Here is a 16,465-nt window from a genome sequence, read left to right on the forward strand (position 1 = left end):
GTTTATACACCTCGTGAAAACTGTCGACAAGAGACACAGACTGCCATTGTGAAAATATTTCTCAAAAACAGTGATTCCCACCACGTACAGAACAGACAGAGGAAAGGCCGCTGCTGAGTTGAGATACGTTAAGCACTTTGCAGCCACATCTGGTGCAGTCGCACCATGGACCCATATATCAGTCTGATAGTGCATTACATCGACGACAAATGGAAATTGCACACCACAGTGCTTGAGATGGCATATTTTCCATCAGATCACAGAGGAGAGATGGTCAGACAGGGCTTTCGAGCGAAGCTGTCTGCATGGGACCTCAGGGAAGAGGACCTCGTCGCCATAACCACTGGCAATGGCGCCAACATTGTGAAAGCTGTTCGGCTCAATGAATGGACGCGTGTGCAATGTTTTGGGCCCCGGCTGCACCTGGCAATCGGTAAGTGTGCAGATCTTAATGGGGATATCTTTGGATGGTGACCTGCTGTTATGTTTCTGTGTGTTCAATTGTATAATGTAGGCCATATTAAAATATTAAATTGTCTTTTCGCCACATAATAGAGTTAGTGCAGCAACATGTTAGCTATAGAATTATAGTGAAATGGCTCCAGCTATTTTTCCTTCTCGTAAAGGCCCGAAAATGTAATTTTTTTTCATGCATTGGCAAGATCTGGGGCCACATATATAATGCCCATTTGTAATATGTCGCACACTGATTCAGAAAATCACCAGCTCCCGAGCGCTGCCGTGACGAGTAAACTGGTGTGTTTACTGTGCAACGAACGCATAACTGCCATGAAAGAATACAACATGAGGAAGCGTAATACATTTGACTATGGATGTAGACTTGCTCTGTTTGGAATTGTTTCTATCACGTTATGTTGTGAACAGACCTATTTAATTTTGGTCGGATTGCTTTATTTTGTCTTGAATTATAGCCCTTGGTCAAAGCTCACCATGTGAGAATATGTCAACGTGTGGATTATTTTAGCCGTTAGTTGGCAGATACAAGCTCAAAACAGCATGTCCAACCAGATGGGGATCCTTGCAGGTGGATCCCCTACTACTCCAGGTAGTATTCTTCTACCTGGAGTAGAAGAATGCCATCACACGAGTAGGCTATGATTCTTGGATTTTAATGTGTGTCTTATTTAGTGGCTGGGCTCATGTAATGATTTTAGACTTTATTGTATTTGTTCTGATCTGCCATTTAAGATGAAAAGCAAAATATAAATAAATAAATAATAATTATTATTGTTATTATTATTATTATTACAGGTCCTCGCTGATGACAGGGCATCAAGGCATCTTGTTCTAAAATGGTCAGACTTGGAGGCGGTGAACAAAGCATTGGTGGAGTTCACGACACCTTGTCGGATGAAGACTATGTTACCATGTCATCTGTGAAGCCTGTCCTACACATCCTCTATTCACGGGTGCTGGCAGAGGAAGAAGATGATATGGCACTGACTAAAGCCATCAAGTCTCACATCCTTGCGTACCTTGATGACAAGTTCTCACATCCCACTACTGTAGAGCTTTTGGACACAGCCAGTTGTGTTGACCCAAGAGTCAAAGCAGCATACAAACTGCAGACCATGTCACCGCCATTCAGGAAAAAGTGAAAAAAGAGATGAAATTAGCATCTGCAGTCCACACAGGAAGTACTGCAGAGAGCACCGAGTCTCAGCCTTCTACATCATCAGAAGTAAAGAAGCCAAATAGATCACTGGGAAGCTTTTTCAAAGGAAGTGAGGCTACCTCTTCAACTGCACCCACTGTGCTGCCTCATCAGGTACACTTTCCCGCTCTAAGTAAAGTGGCAAAGAAGTACCTCTGCCTACCAGCAACTAGCTCCCCACCAGAACTGAATACCCAGTTCTGGAGGAAATATTGTTACATGCCTCAGATCCTGCCTGAAAGCCCAAATGGTAAACATGCTAGTGTTTCTAAGCAAGAACCTGGAGTAAACACTAGTGCAACAGCAGCCATGAGTCAGATTCACATCAACAACATTAGTCTGAGTAAACAGGTCAGGATACCACTTCTGCTGCTCCTTTTTGAGGGTGCCTGTTCAAGCCCCTCCCATTCTTTATCAGCGTTCTATTGACACTTTAGTACAAGCCATGTGCAAAAGCCTTTTGTGTAAAGGCTTTGGAGGTAGTGTCACTTGTAAATAATCAATGTCATGAAAAAAAAAGTCAATTGAACACTGAAAAAACAATTGCAAATAAACACCAAGCACTACAGGTGACAATTGGCAACTTTAAACTCTATCAATCAAATACGTTAAATAGCGCCATTGTTTAGCCTTTAATATTTACTTATAAGCAACACTACCTCCAAGGCTATGCAGAGATATCGGCCTTTGCACATGATGGCACAAGTCATTGCTTACTTGTACAAATATGAAATCTTTTTTAGTTTTACAAGGGATGCGACTTTTTGCTCTCATTATAGAGAACCTGATTACTTGACAACTTGAATGTGGCCATTTAATTGTGATATTTAGAATTTGTTCATAAGAGATTGTATTTTTAATACTTTGTGTTTGTGACATTCCATACGCTGTGAATGTTTCACATGCCTCGTTTACGATGACGTAGAGTGAAGGCGCATGAGCCCTGAGACCCTATTTCACCATATTTAGTGAGGGCAGACTTGATGCTTCACGCCAGTCCTTGAATCGTGTCGACAGACCAAGTAGAACCCGATTTATGATGAAACCTAAACGTGATGTTGTCAGCCGCGCTCGGTGAGCAGCTGGAGCCGTTGATAACCTTTTTTAAAAAAATTATTTATGCACGCATTATGATGAATCAGTTTCAATGCATTCTAGAATCGTACGTCGATCTCTCCTCAATACATCTGTGATCCCCCCTCCCTCGCTGAATCACATGGCACCATGGCCAATTGAAAAAAAAAAAAAAAAATGGCAGGCATTTCAGGAAATGATGTTTTATTTACGGACTGAGTACTTCAGACAATAAACATTATGAAGCAGATAACAGCTTTAGAAGCCATCGAAGCAAATCGTCCGTATTCAGAATCAGCGGGCAGAGTGATGCGAGCTGCAGTAATCTGCGCCGCCATCGGGGGCAGAGCACCTTGTAGCAACGTGCCGTCCATCAGGCCGGATGTGAAAAGTCCATTTACACGCAAAATATGTAAGATCTTTCAGGAGAATAAGGTTAAATAGGTCTTTTTTCATATCACTGTGGAGAAATCCTCTGTTTTCAGGAGCAATACAGACGAAGTCACAGTATAATCTGCTCTCAATCCTTCTCATTTCAAGTAATCTGTGCTTATCAGCTCTTCAATACATCCTAGCTAAAAGTAAATCATTTGTATTTTCTTCATTTATTTTCAGACAGTGTAGTTTTACAGTACTTTAAGGTAGACGGAAAAAAAAAGATCTTTTTGTTCCTAGCCTTTGCCAAAAAACCTCCGTCCACACGTCACTATGAACACGGCTCAACTTCAGGGCATGTAGTACACTTGCCAGGCCTTTAGGAGCGCTGTGACTCACAAAGCAACACACCAAAAACGCAGAAGACAGAGCACATAGAACTTTAGTGTGCATAAACCTGGATATAATTCTAGTTCTATAGGTCTATGGCCCTGCTCCTCCTGCTGCTAGCGTCAGTAGCTTCTGCAGCTCCACCGGAGCTTGTCGTCCCTGATTGTTATGGACGGCATGAGCTGGGGTTAAAGAATTTCCCCACTCTGGGACCCATGTTCAAAAAAACCTGTTTTCAGTCTTCTAAAACCGCCTCATGTGGACGACAGGCCAGAAACATCTGGTTTAGGTGAACCAGGTTCCTGGTGTGGACGACAGGCCAGAAACACCTGGTTTAGGTGAACCAGGTTCCTGGTGTGGACGACAGGCCAGAAACACCTGGTTTAGGTGAACCAGGTTCCTGATGTGGACGACAGGTCAGAAACATCTGGTTTAGGTGAACCAGGTTCCTGGTGTGGACGACAGGCCAGAAACACCTGGTTTAGGTGAACCAGGTTCCTGGTGTGGACGACAGGCCAGAAACACCTGGTTTAGGTGAACCAGGTTCCTGGTGTGGACGACAGGCCAGAAACATCTGGTTTAGGTGAACCAGGTTCTTGGTGTGGACGACAGGCCAGAAACATCTGGTTTAGGTGAACCAGGTTCTTGGTGTGGACGACAGGCCAGAAACATCTGGTTTAGGTGAACCAGGTTCTTGGTGTGGACGACAGGTCAGAAACACCTGGTTTAGGTGAACCAGGTTCTTGGTGTGGACGACAGGTCAGAAACACCTGGTTTAGGTGAACCAGGTTCTTGGTGTGGACGACAGGCCAGAAACACCTGGTTTAGGTGAACCAGGTTCCTGGTGTGGACGACAGGCCAGAAACACCTGGTTTAGGTGAACCAGGTTCTTGGTGTGGACGACAGGTCAGAAACATCTGGTTTAGGTGAACCAGGTTCCTGGTGTGAATGACAGGTCAGAAACACCTGGTTTAGGTGAACCAGGTTCCTGGTGTGAATGACAGGTCAGAAACACCTGGTTTAGGTGAACCAGGTTCTTGGTGTGGACGACAGGTCAGAAACACCTGGTTTAGGTGAACCAGGTTCTTGGTGTGGACGACAGGTCAGAAACACCTGGTTTAGGTGAACCAGGTTCTTGGTGTGGACGACAGGCCAGAAACACCTGGTTTAGGTGAACCAGGTTCCTGGTGTGGACGACAGGCCAGAAACACCTGGTTTAGGTGAACCAGGTTCTTGGTGTGGACGACAGGTCAGAAACATCTGGTTTAGGTGAACCAGGTTCCTGGTGTGGACGACAGGCCAGAAACACCTGGTTTAGGTGAACCAGGTTCCTGGTGTGAATGACAGGTCAGAAACACCTGGTTTAGGTGAACCAGGTTCCTGGTGTGGACGACAGGTCAGAAACACCTGGTTTAGGTGAACCAGGTTCCTGGTGTGGACGACAGGCCAGAAACACCTGGTTTAGGTGAACCAGGTTCTTGGTGTGGACGACAGGCCAGAAACACCTGGTTTAGGTGAACCAGGTTCCTGGTGTGGACGACAGGCCAGAAACACCTGGTTTAGGTGAACCAGGTTCCTGGTGTGGACGACAGGCCAGAAACACCTGGTTTAGGTGAACCAGGTTCTTGGTGTGGACGACAGGTCAGAAACACCTGGTTTAGGTGAACCAGGTTCTTGGTGTGGACGACAGGTCAGAAACATCTGGTTTAGGTGAACCAGGTTCTTGGTGTGGACGACAGGTCAGAAACACCTGGTTTAGGTGAACCAGGTTCCTGGTGTGGACGACAGGTCAGAAACACCTGGTTTAGGTGAACCAGGTTCCTGGTGTGGACGACAGGCCAGAAACACCTGGTTTAGGTGAACCAGGTTCCTGGTGTGGACGACAGGTCAGAAACACCTGGTTTAGGTGAACCAGGTTCCTGGTGTGGATGACAGGTCAGAAACATCTGGTTTAGGTGAACCAGGTTCTTGGTGTGGACGGGCCATGATCTTCCGATATGGGGTTATTATTGTCGCAAAACTATTTGTCTATGCATATGGAGAGTTGTCTGTCTATACTTCAATCTGTCTGTCTGTCTGTCAATGTGTAAAATGACTTGTCAATGTGAACCTGAATCTTAAAAGGCTACGCATTTGAATACAAGTGCTGAAAACACAGACAACTCACCAGTTACGAGTCCCGCAGTTTCACAATTGGCGGGTTTTTTTTACACGTGACTTTTGTTACACTTCTGCAGTCTGAAGGATTGAAAGCTGTAAAGCCTGGCTTTTGCTGCCCTGAGCTCAGGCTCATAGGCTCCTTCATTCTGTTCTGCACCTCAGTAGTAACTGCCAGGCACCAGGTGGCGCTATGCCCTAGGGCAGGCTCATTGAGCGTATGCGACATTGGGAATGGGATGCAAACAACAATGGAATCCCGACATGCTGTGAGTACATATCAATAATTGTGCACTTTTTATAATTAGTGAGGCAATTGCTGAGCCTTCTATAAATATATTCCAGGTGAATGTAAACAACTTATATTTTTACACACGCTGCTCAAAAAACTAAAGAGAACCCCTAAACAACATAGTGTAACTCCAAGTACATCACCTTGGTGTGAAATCTACAGCCTACTAGTCTACAACCAACACAGGGTTGTGCAGCTCATCCAAGATGGCACATCAATGATCTGTGGTAAAAAGGTTTGCTGCATCTCCCAGCACCGTGTCCAGAGCATGGGGGACATACCAGGGGACAGGCCAGGACACCAGGAGACATGGACGGGGGTAGGAGGGCAACAAGCCAGCAGCAGGATTGCTGCTGTGCAAGAAGGACCAGGAGGAGCTGCCAGAGCTGCAGAATGACCTCCAGCAGGACACTACTGTGATGTTTCTGCCAAAACTGTCAGAAACACACTTCACCAGGGTGCTATGAGGAACCTCGTCCACAAGGGGGAGCTGTTCTTACTGTCCAACATCCTGTAGGGGAATTGGCATTGGCCAGAGAACAGCAATATTGTCAAATTGGCCATTGGAGCCTTGAGTTCTTCACTGATGAGAAGGTTCTCACTGAGCACATGTGACAGACGTGACCAAGTCTGGAGACGATGTGGAGAACGTTCTGCTGCAGCAACATCCCCCCATGAGCCGTGGAGAACGTTCTGCTGCAGCAACATCCTCCAGCACCATGGAGAACGTTCTGCTGCAGCAACATCCCCCCATGAGCCGTGGAGAACATTCTGCTGCAGCAACATCCCCCCATGAGCCGTGGAGAACGTTCTACTGCAGCAGCGTCCTCCAGCATGAGCCGTGGAGAACGTTCTGCTGCAGCAACATCCTCTAGCATGAGCCATGGAGAACGTTCTGCTGCAGCAACATCCTCCATCATGAGCCATGGAGAACGTTCTGCTGCAGCAACATCCTCTAGCATGAGCCATGGAGAACGTTCTGCTGCAGCAACATCTCCCCATGAGCCGTGGAGAACGTTCTACTGCAGCAGCGTCCTCCAGCATGAGCCATGGAGAACGTTCTGCTGCAGCAACATCCTCCATCATGAGCCATGGAGAACGTTCTGCTGCAGCAACATCCTCCATCATGAGCCATGGAGAACGTTCTGCTGCAGCAACATCTCCCCATGAGCCGTGGAGAACGTTCTACTGCAGCAGCGTCCTCCAGCATGAGCCGTGGAGAACGTTCTGCTGTAGCAACATCCTCCATCATGAGCCATGGAGAACGTTCTGCTGTAGCAACATCCTCCATCATGAGCCATGGAGAACGTTCTGCTGTAGCAACATCCTCCATCATGAGCCATGGAGAACGTTCTGCTGCAGCAACATCCTCCATCATGAGCCATGGAGAACGTTCTGCTGTAGCAACATCCTCCATCATGAGCCATGGAAAACGTTCTGCTGTAGCAACATCCTCCATCATGAGCCATGGAGAACGTTCTGCTGTAGCAACATCCTCCATCATGAGCCGTGGAGAACGTTCTGCTGCAGCAACATCTCCCCATGAGCCGTGGAGAACGTTCTGCTGTAGCAACATCCTCCATCATGAGCCATGGAGAACGTTCTGCTGTAGCAACATCCTCCATCATGAGCCATGGAGAACGTTCTGCTGCAGCAACATCTCCCCATGAGCCGTGGAGAACGTTCTGCTGTAGCAACATCCTCCATCATGAGCCATGGAGAACGTTCTGCTGTAGCAACATCCTCCATCATGAGCCATGGAGAACGTTCTGCTGCAGCAACATCCTCCAGCACCATGGAGAACGTTCTGCTGTAGCAACATCCTCCATCATGAGCCATGGAGAACGTTCTGCTGTAGCAACATCCTCCATCATGAGCCATGGAGAACGTTCTGCTGTAGCAACATCCTCCAGTATTGGCGCTGGGTCAGTAATGGAGTGGGGGAAGCATGTCTTTGTATGGCCCACAACCTCCATGTTCTAGCCAGAGGAACCCTGACTGCCATGAGGTACCGGGATGAGATCCTCAGACCCATTGTGAGACCAGATGCTGGTGCAGTGGACCCGATTATTAGGTTATTCAAACATTGTGGTGTCAGATTAGTTTTGAGATGTGAATATTCGTCGCTTCCCTGCAGCACCGTTCTGCTCTGTGAAGCTCCTCTCCATCAGCTCCTCTCCATCAGCTCCTCTCCATCAGCTCCTCTCCATCAGCTCCTCCATGCTTTCCACATTGTGTGTCTGCACACTGTCTGCAAGGTGCCGGTGCTACACTACTGCATGCAGACTGCAGTTCAGGGTGATGTGCAGTGTTCGGTTTCCGCCACACAGAACGTTTTGCATTGAGGCCAAAAAGTTCCATTTTGGTGTCATGTGACCAGAGCACCTTCTCCCACATGTTTGCTGTGTCCCCACATGGTTTCTGGCAAACTGCAAACAGGACTTCTTATGGCTTTCTTTGAACAATGGCTTTCTTCTTGGCACTCTTCCATAAAGGCCAGATTTGTGGAGTGCAGCCCAATAGTTGTCCTGTGGACAGATTCCCCCACCTGAGCTGTGGATCTCTGCAGTTGGTCCAGAGCAGGAGTTGGCAACCTTTAATGCTCAAAGAGCCATTTGGTCCCGTTTTCCACTGAACACAACACCCAGAGAGCCGCACGCATTTTATTTTGACAGTCCCACCAGCAGACCTTGCCAGGAGGACACTACACACAAAACCTTCTTCACTGCTGGTTGACAACTTACAACTAATAAACTAAACTACATGAACTAAGCAACAAAAACACAACACAACACAATTATTACCGACACTACAAACCTAACATAACCCCCAATAATTACATTTAAAACACCACAAACAGAAACTCCCATAATGCATTGCAGCTATCAGCTCCTTTATTCCCACATGGAAAGAACCTATATAAACATATATGTTTTAATATAGGCATAGATGCAGCATATATGCAGCATATATATTGTCATATATGTGCATATATGCAGCGTATATGTGCATATATGCAGCGTATATGTGCATATATGCAGCGTATATGTGCACATATGCTGCATATAGGTTTCATATATGTGCATATATCCTCATATAGGTTCTTTCCATGTGGGTTGCTACACATTATTAAAATGGAAGATAAATGTGGGAGATGTGGATTGTTAGAACCATGAGTGTGATGGTGTGGCTTTAATGTCCTGTAGTTGTTGTGAAATCCACTATAATTTGCCGTCACTCTCAACAAGTCCGCAATGAACCTTCCGGAATTGTCGGCGCTCCACTGCGCAGCAGTTTTACTCTGAAAGGTACAGGAAGCTCCAGGCTTCAGATACCAGTTGAGCCGCTGTCATGACCTGCAGCCGCAACTCTACGTTCTTTATGCCATTATTGTTGCGTAATGACGTTACATCGCTGCGTCGTTCACAACCCGCCTACATTTTACACCACTCTTTGTAGGGACTGCGCTCTGGGTGCGCTTTGCCTCCTTACGTCCCTGCAGGATGAACTGCAGTGGGACCGAGGCTCAAGGAGCCGCAGTGGAGGGACCAAAGAGCTGGATGCGGCTCCGGAGCCGCGGGTTGCCGACCCCTGGTCCAGAGTCACCATGGGCCTCTTGGCTGCATCTCTTGTCACTGCTCTCCTTGTTCAGCCTGGAAGTTTAGCTGGACGGCCGTGTCTTGGTAGGTTTGCAGTTGTGCCATACTCTTTCCATTTCCAGATAATGGATTGAACAGTGCTCCGTGAGATGTTCAAAGCTTGGGAAATCTTTTTATAGCCTAACCTTGCTTTAAACGTCTCCACAACTTTATCTCTGACCTGTCTGGCGTATTCCTTGGACTTCATGGTCCTGTTTGCTCCCCAATATTCTCTTAACAGAACAGCTGTATGTGTACTGAGATTAGATTACACACAGCTGGACTCTATTTAGTCATCAGGTCAAGATTCAATCATTCAGCAGTCATCAGGCAACTACTGAAGGCAGTTGGTTGAACTCAGAGAAAAGGAGCTGAATACTTTTGCACGCTGCACTTTTCAGTGTTTTATTAGTGAACAAAATGTAAAGTCATGTATAATTTTCTTTGTACTTCACAACTGTGTGACACTTTGTGTTGGTCTTTCACATAAAATTCCAATAAAATATATTTATGTTTGTGGCGTGTATTGTGACAAAATGTGGAAAAGTTCAAGGGCTATGAATACTTTTGCAAGCCACTGTAAGTCAGTGGTAAGTCAGCTCAATCTGCTCATTTTATGTACGTATGTGGTATGATGTTTTAGATTGTTCATTACAGCTCACTTAAAGTCCCAGTGAAATGTAAAACACTACTTTGCAAAAAACGATAGTTGTGGTACTACTTGTAAGGTTTCTCCGACTCTGCCCCACCACTGTTGTCGCATAACAAAGTTATTTGAATTTTGAATCTCCAGCCAAAGAAGTCGGGGGAATCCTTCTTCGTGGGCGTGGCGTCAAGAGTTGTGCAGATCTCAATCTGTTGTGTTTACATTGGCTTGCATTGTTTCCCTCTTAAATATCCAAGTTTTAACAGTGTTCTGAAGTTATAGTCGGCGTTTTATGAGCCTTGACGAAAGATTGAGCATGGAAGAGACCCGAGAGAGGAGAAAAGGAGCACGGGCGGCGGGAGTGGCTAGCGGCAACCGCTAGCTCGGGCGGCTAGCGGTTAGCGGGAGCCGCTAGCTCGGGCGGCTAGTAGACGATCAAGTAATACCTGGACTCATCTTCGGTGATTCCATGGGTTACATGATCCACGAAGCCGGGTCGTTCTGCCAAAAGTCAGGAAGTCTCAAAGCCGCAGTGAAAACCGCCGGCTGCTGAGGCGAGGAGACGAGGACGAATGGAGGACGAAGCGTCTTCTGCTTCCTCAAACGTGTTCCAGACGGGGTCACCGATGGCAGAACGACCCATTCTGTGTCTTCTTCATCAATCACTGGATTTGAAATGCCCGATGATGATGAAATATCGTTAAATTCAGCCTCTTCGTCATCAAAACTCTGATCCGCCATAATGTAAACACAACTTGGGCGTGTGCACAACTAGTGACATCACTCTGTTAGTGTCAGAAGCTCCGCAGCAATGATGGACACAAGGATAAAGAAGCAGGTTGAAAGGGAAAAGTAAGGGATACATTTTGCAGCTATTATTAAAAAGCTCATTAGATTATAAGACTGTGATAGGACTTGTGTGCTATTGGCTATTTTAGACTAATGGAGAAGTTTCAGTCTGATGACTACAAGAGGAGTTTGTACAGCTGATGTGTATGCTTTACACATCGACTCTCCATGTTTCTAGTGAGAAAAATCCAACCACTGGTCAAATCTTACTCACTTTAAAAAAGTTGGAGTGTCACTATTCCACCAACACAGAGGACTCTACAATTGCAAGAAATGTAAAGGAGAAGATCTGTGCTGATCTCTCCGCTGGTCACGAGGTACCATCCAGGACTGATATTAATTCATACTTCGTCAACATCACATGTCATACACTTGCAGAAGTGGTCACATTTTTCCCAGGTTTTTGAAGATGCATGTTTCTTTGTTTCCAAAATGAAGGATAAAGAGATCTAGAATTTCCTGGAGGAGGCACCAGTGAAGGACCCATGGTTCAAACTGAAGATGGACAACGATGACGGCGTCTGGGACAGGCTGACGAGTGCAGCAGGAGCGATCCTATCACGGTCTGTGTCTCATTTTCATTGTGAATGTGATGCTTCCATGCATGGGATTCACACAGTATGTTTCTACTCAAGCTACCAGTGCCAGAAGACACACAGAGCGATGAGGGCATGGAGGAAGAGGAAGGCGAGGAGGAGAAAATCTATGAAAGCCCAGTTCATTATAATGACCATGTGGTATATGTTGATAAGCTTCTATCAATTCAAACCACATACCTAAAACTTACATTTATGATCCTTTTCATTTCAGACTGCACCCGTAACGCACCCTAAGACAGCCTGAGAAGAGCTGCTTGCAGAGGAGGAACAAGCAGCTAGCCCCTCAACAGACCCACAACACTGGGGAGCGTCTAAACATAGAAATCTGAACGTACAGAAGCCTGCCTGTCATTCCCATCTCATCAGACCCAGTTCTGTGGTTGACACTTTGTCACTTTGACAGGATTTAGCACAAATATTATTCTCCACAGCTGGAGATACCATCAGTGTGGAGGGTTCAAGAATCCTCCCTGAAAATGCACATATGCTCATATGATGTTCATTTTGTGACTGAAATACACAGTATTTTCAAAATGTCACCTATCATGCCTGTTTTTCTAAAGAGGACTTGTGTATTTGCACCATTTTATTTAATTGTATATCATTTTAAGAAAAGGAGAGTTAAGTATTAATTTAGCATGTTCCAATTCCTGACTGTGCGTGTGCCTCCATATTTATTGTATCAGTCTATTTTATTGAGGCGGTGTTGTTTCAACCTATTCAGTATGTTCAAGTTGAATATGTTTCATGTTTGGAAAACCTAAAATTGTTCCTTTTGGTGCAGAATACTGTGTAAAACTACTTTTTTCCTCCTCAAAAAAATAGTCAGGAATCATTAGGAGAATTGATAAGGAATTGGATTGAAAAACAGAATCGACAATGGCATTGATATTCATAAAATCTTATCAATTCCCATCCCAAATCAACGTACATTAAAATGTCTTAATACATATAGATTTTGCATTATTTTATTTCCCAGGTTTACTTCATTGTTCCGCATCATAGTTTTAGTGTATGTTTAAATTGTTTATATGCTGTTCTTCACAATTTAGGATTTAAATATTTGAAAATAGTAAATGTTCTCCCTTCAATTTCTACCTTTCTAACAAGTGTTTGGAATAATATTCAAGCCAGGTATTTTGTCTTTGTATATTTTGTTAATTAATAAATGTAAAAATCTAATTGGGGTCGGCATCGACCCCCAAAGAATCCCTATTGGTCAGGCCCTAATAAAAAAATACTGAGAAGGTCTGACTCGAAGGAGACTTTAAAGGTTTGAATCTTTGCAGTCAGCTGAATTTGTCCTTGTAATCTGAGCTGAGCCTGAAAATAACCTGGACATAATCCTTAATGCACCTCAGAGCAAAGAGTCAGTAGGTCAGCGCCTCCCTCACACTCTCCAGAGTCTCCGTCACTTCAAGGGAGAGTCGGAGCCCGTGTTCATGTTTCCAATGTTAACCGGAACTGACCTGAACACTCCTCAACATCCAGAACTGTCCAAACCTCGTCACAACGCCAACACAATTAAACATGCACTTCCTCAACTGGAGTGTTTACTTTTCAGCTGATTAAAACTTGTTCAGACAGTGATCAATGCGGCTGATCGGAGCAGCTCAGGTGAAGCAGGTAGAGTGGATTCCTGCAGCTGTGGTTGTGCTAGAAGTTTGAGCTCCATGAGCTGGACCTAGGCCAGGCCTGTGCCATGTCGTCTCCGTGAGCCTCTCCTCTATTCTGCAACTTCTGATAGCGTCAGAACAGCAAAGCTAGTCATCAATACTGACTGCTCCACCTGTGTCCTTCAATGTCTCATTACACATTTTTTACTGACGTGAAAAACATGAAGCCATTTCAAAACGATGCTCTCTTTACAGATTCCTTGAGATTCAAAATATAAAATAATAAAATCAAACACAATAAAAGATTTTCCCTTTGTGGTTTTTTGTGGGGAAAATCAGGGAAAAATCAGTGAAATACTGTCTGTCAGTGCGTTGCTCTTCAAGATGAAGTCGGTACAAACTACCGTGGTTCTTCAGCATGCATATTCACAGACAGTTCACATTTGATTCAGATGCTAATGCTACGCTGTGGTGTCAACGATCTCTCCATCATTGTTGCTGTTTGTCCAATAATGAGATTAAAACTGGCCAGAAACATCCAGGTAGAGCTTCACACGAGAAAGGTCCTGGCCCAGGCTGGACCACATCCCTCCCACTAACTGAAGAGAAACACCCAACGAGACAAAGAAAGGCTGTTCTAGAATACTTTTTAAAGGTACTTGTGATCTGCGGTAGATAATGCAGGAGTCTCAAACCTTTGGCGTGTGAACCTTGATCTCAAAACATAGAATGAAATTAGCTTCTTTACCTCCTGATAGAAAAACATTTCCGTGTGCATGAAAACATAGAATGAAATGAGCAAATGTTTTGTTTAGGGATGGGGTTGATTTGATCCAGTACTGGTATCGGGTTCCGATATGAACGTAATTCACGGATCTGAAATTTCCGATCCAACCTGTGGAGGTTTCTGATCCACGAAGCTTCATCTGCTTTATTGTTGCTGAAATTATTCCACGTGTGTCTCTGTTCCGCTGCTTTGCTCTGCTCACTTCAAAATGTGGACTGGATTTCCTGAAGGGAGGCGGGTCTCAATGAGACACGGAGTAATGAGTCCGGAAATCCTTTCCACAGTTTGCAGCCAGCTTAGCATGCTAGGGAAGTAGCGCTATCCGTACTATCTGACTTTTCATGACTAAATGTCGCTGGATGGATTTTACGCTCAAAACACTGCAAAGTATCGACGTGAATGTTTGTAAAGTCGTTGTACAGCGAGGTGGACGCTCCGCAGCCAGACGTTTTAAAATTATAATGTCTGAACTGTCAGCTGCTACTTGTTTCACACACTTTAAACCCAGCGGCTTAAAAAAATGACGCTAATTTATGGCTTTTTTTTTATGGTAGAAGAGATTCCTGCCAACGGATGATGCATTTAGGTGCATCACGTAACTCTGATCTCCATGGCTGCACTCCAGGCTGACCAATGCAGGGGTCGATCTCATCGCCAGTCCGAGACCAATACATATTTCTACGGACAAGTACACATTTCCGATGGCCAGTCCATGAGACTTGTGCAAAATTAGACATTTCCAATCCAACTTGTGGAGATTTCAGGTCCATCAAGCCTCGTCTGCTTTACTGTTACCTGCCGGCTGCTCTGCTAGGGAAGTTAGCATTGCAGCTAACCAACTTTTCATGACATGTCCGTTGTTTTAACGTATTTTACGCTCAAAACACCGTAAAGCAAACATCAACGTGGATGTTTGCAAAAACGTTTTGATGATCGCAGCATCAAATCAGCAGCTCCTCCACGCTGTAGCAGCCGAAGCTGCGTCATACTCTGCGCTAAACTTACTGAAAATAGTCCCAATCATTTGTGTTGCATTGGAGTTGGAAACACTGCAGTTTGTGCTGCTTTGCGAAAGATATTCTCTAGGAATTAATACAGTGATTCGAGGTTTTAAAGCTAGAACTAGCTTATTATGAGACAATGACATCACGCAGACCCCCACATTGTCCACATGGAACTAAAATACTTTGTACTGCTTCCTTTTCTCACCTCATACTAACCTCAAGTTGTCTGTAGAGAGAATAAATGCAAACATTCCTACATTTATTACTTTACTGTACATAGGAGTTTATTACTGCCTCATATAAAATCAACTATATTGTTAATAATAATAATAATATTAAAGCAAACACAGCTATGGTATCGGAATAATATCAGTATCGGCAGATATTCAAATTTGGGTATTGAGATTGGATTTGAAATTAAAAAACATGGATCAGTTCTTCCCTAGTTTTGTTTGTATTATTGAGTTGAATATGAACAAAACATGAGCCAGAAGTTCATTAGGAAGTTAAGAACGTGGCAAAAGGTCTGCGGCTATTCTCTGCAAAGTTGTATTATTGTGCAATATGGTAGACAAGATTCCCTCTATGACCAGTGAGCTGATCGTCCAGCGGAGCTTTCAAAACACTTCTTTTAAAAAGTTTCACCTCCACGGCTCTTTGTCCTCGAACATGAGAGCAGGAGCCGCAGCCCGGAGGACCCGCGTTCCTGCGACAAACTGCCTCGAGTAACGGATCGTCCAGCCGTCTCTGCAGCCTTCATACAGATGTTGAGAAGCAGCAGGCCTCGCGCTGCGGTGCTCCCCGCTCGGCCCCTGATCCCGTCTCGTGATATACTTTCCCAGTATCAGGTGAGTGAAGCTTTACCTGTCTGCAGGTCTCCTCCTGATCCACCAGTGGTCTTCTCTCTGTCTCTGTCTCTGTCTCTGTCTCTGTGTGTGTGCGGTTTGAAGCGGGACGGACGAGTTCCAGAGGATCGTGGCGAAACAAAACAGCGAAGGTCCTTGTTTTCCGCTTCTTGCAGGCCGCTGAACGGTACCGAGTGTGAAAGTTACCGAGTCACACTACGAATGAGCCGAGCTTTCCACTGGGACAAAAAGTTTTTGTGTATTTACATCACATCCCGTTTCCGAAGAGGAGGAGGAGGAGGAGGGAGGGGGGGTTAGGAATTACAGCAGCCATCTTGGTCCGGTCGTCAAACCCGTAGACGCCGCAACGAGCGCCACCTGTTGATGCGGCCGAACGGTGGCGCCGCCATCTTTGTCCGGTCGCTCGCTCCGGTCTGTGTGATCTGTTTGGCAGGAGAAATGAAGTGTCAGCGACTTTAATCAATCATAACTCACTGAATACTGACTGATTTAATCAA

The 16,465-nt window shown here is 45.2% G+C and overlaps 1 protein-coding gene across 4 annotated transcripts in view; it reads right to left on the bottom strand.

Annotated features, from left to right (window-relative positions):
- ddr2l (discoidin domain receptor family, member 2, like) overlaps window positions 1-16,162 on the bottom strand; it is a 104,871-nt gene extending 88,709 nt beyond the window's left edge. For all 4 annotated transcript variants that reach the window (XM_080499062.1, XM_080499061.1, XM_080499063.1 and 1 more), the window contains exon 1: window positions 15,967-16,162. The gene's annotated coding sequence lies outside the window, so the exon portion shown is untranslated. The remainder of the gene's footprint in view (window positions 1-15,966) is intronic.
- Between the last annotated feature and the right edge of the window lie 303 nt (window positions 16,163-16,465).

Source organism: Blennius ocellaris (genome assembly GCF_963422515.1).
Source record: "Blennius ocellaris genome assembly, chromosome: 7".
Classification (NCBI taxonomy): Eukaryota; Metazoa; Chordata; class Actinopteri; order Blenniiformes; family Blenniidae; genus Blennius; species Blennius ocellaris.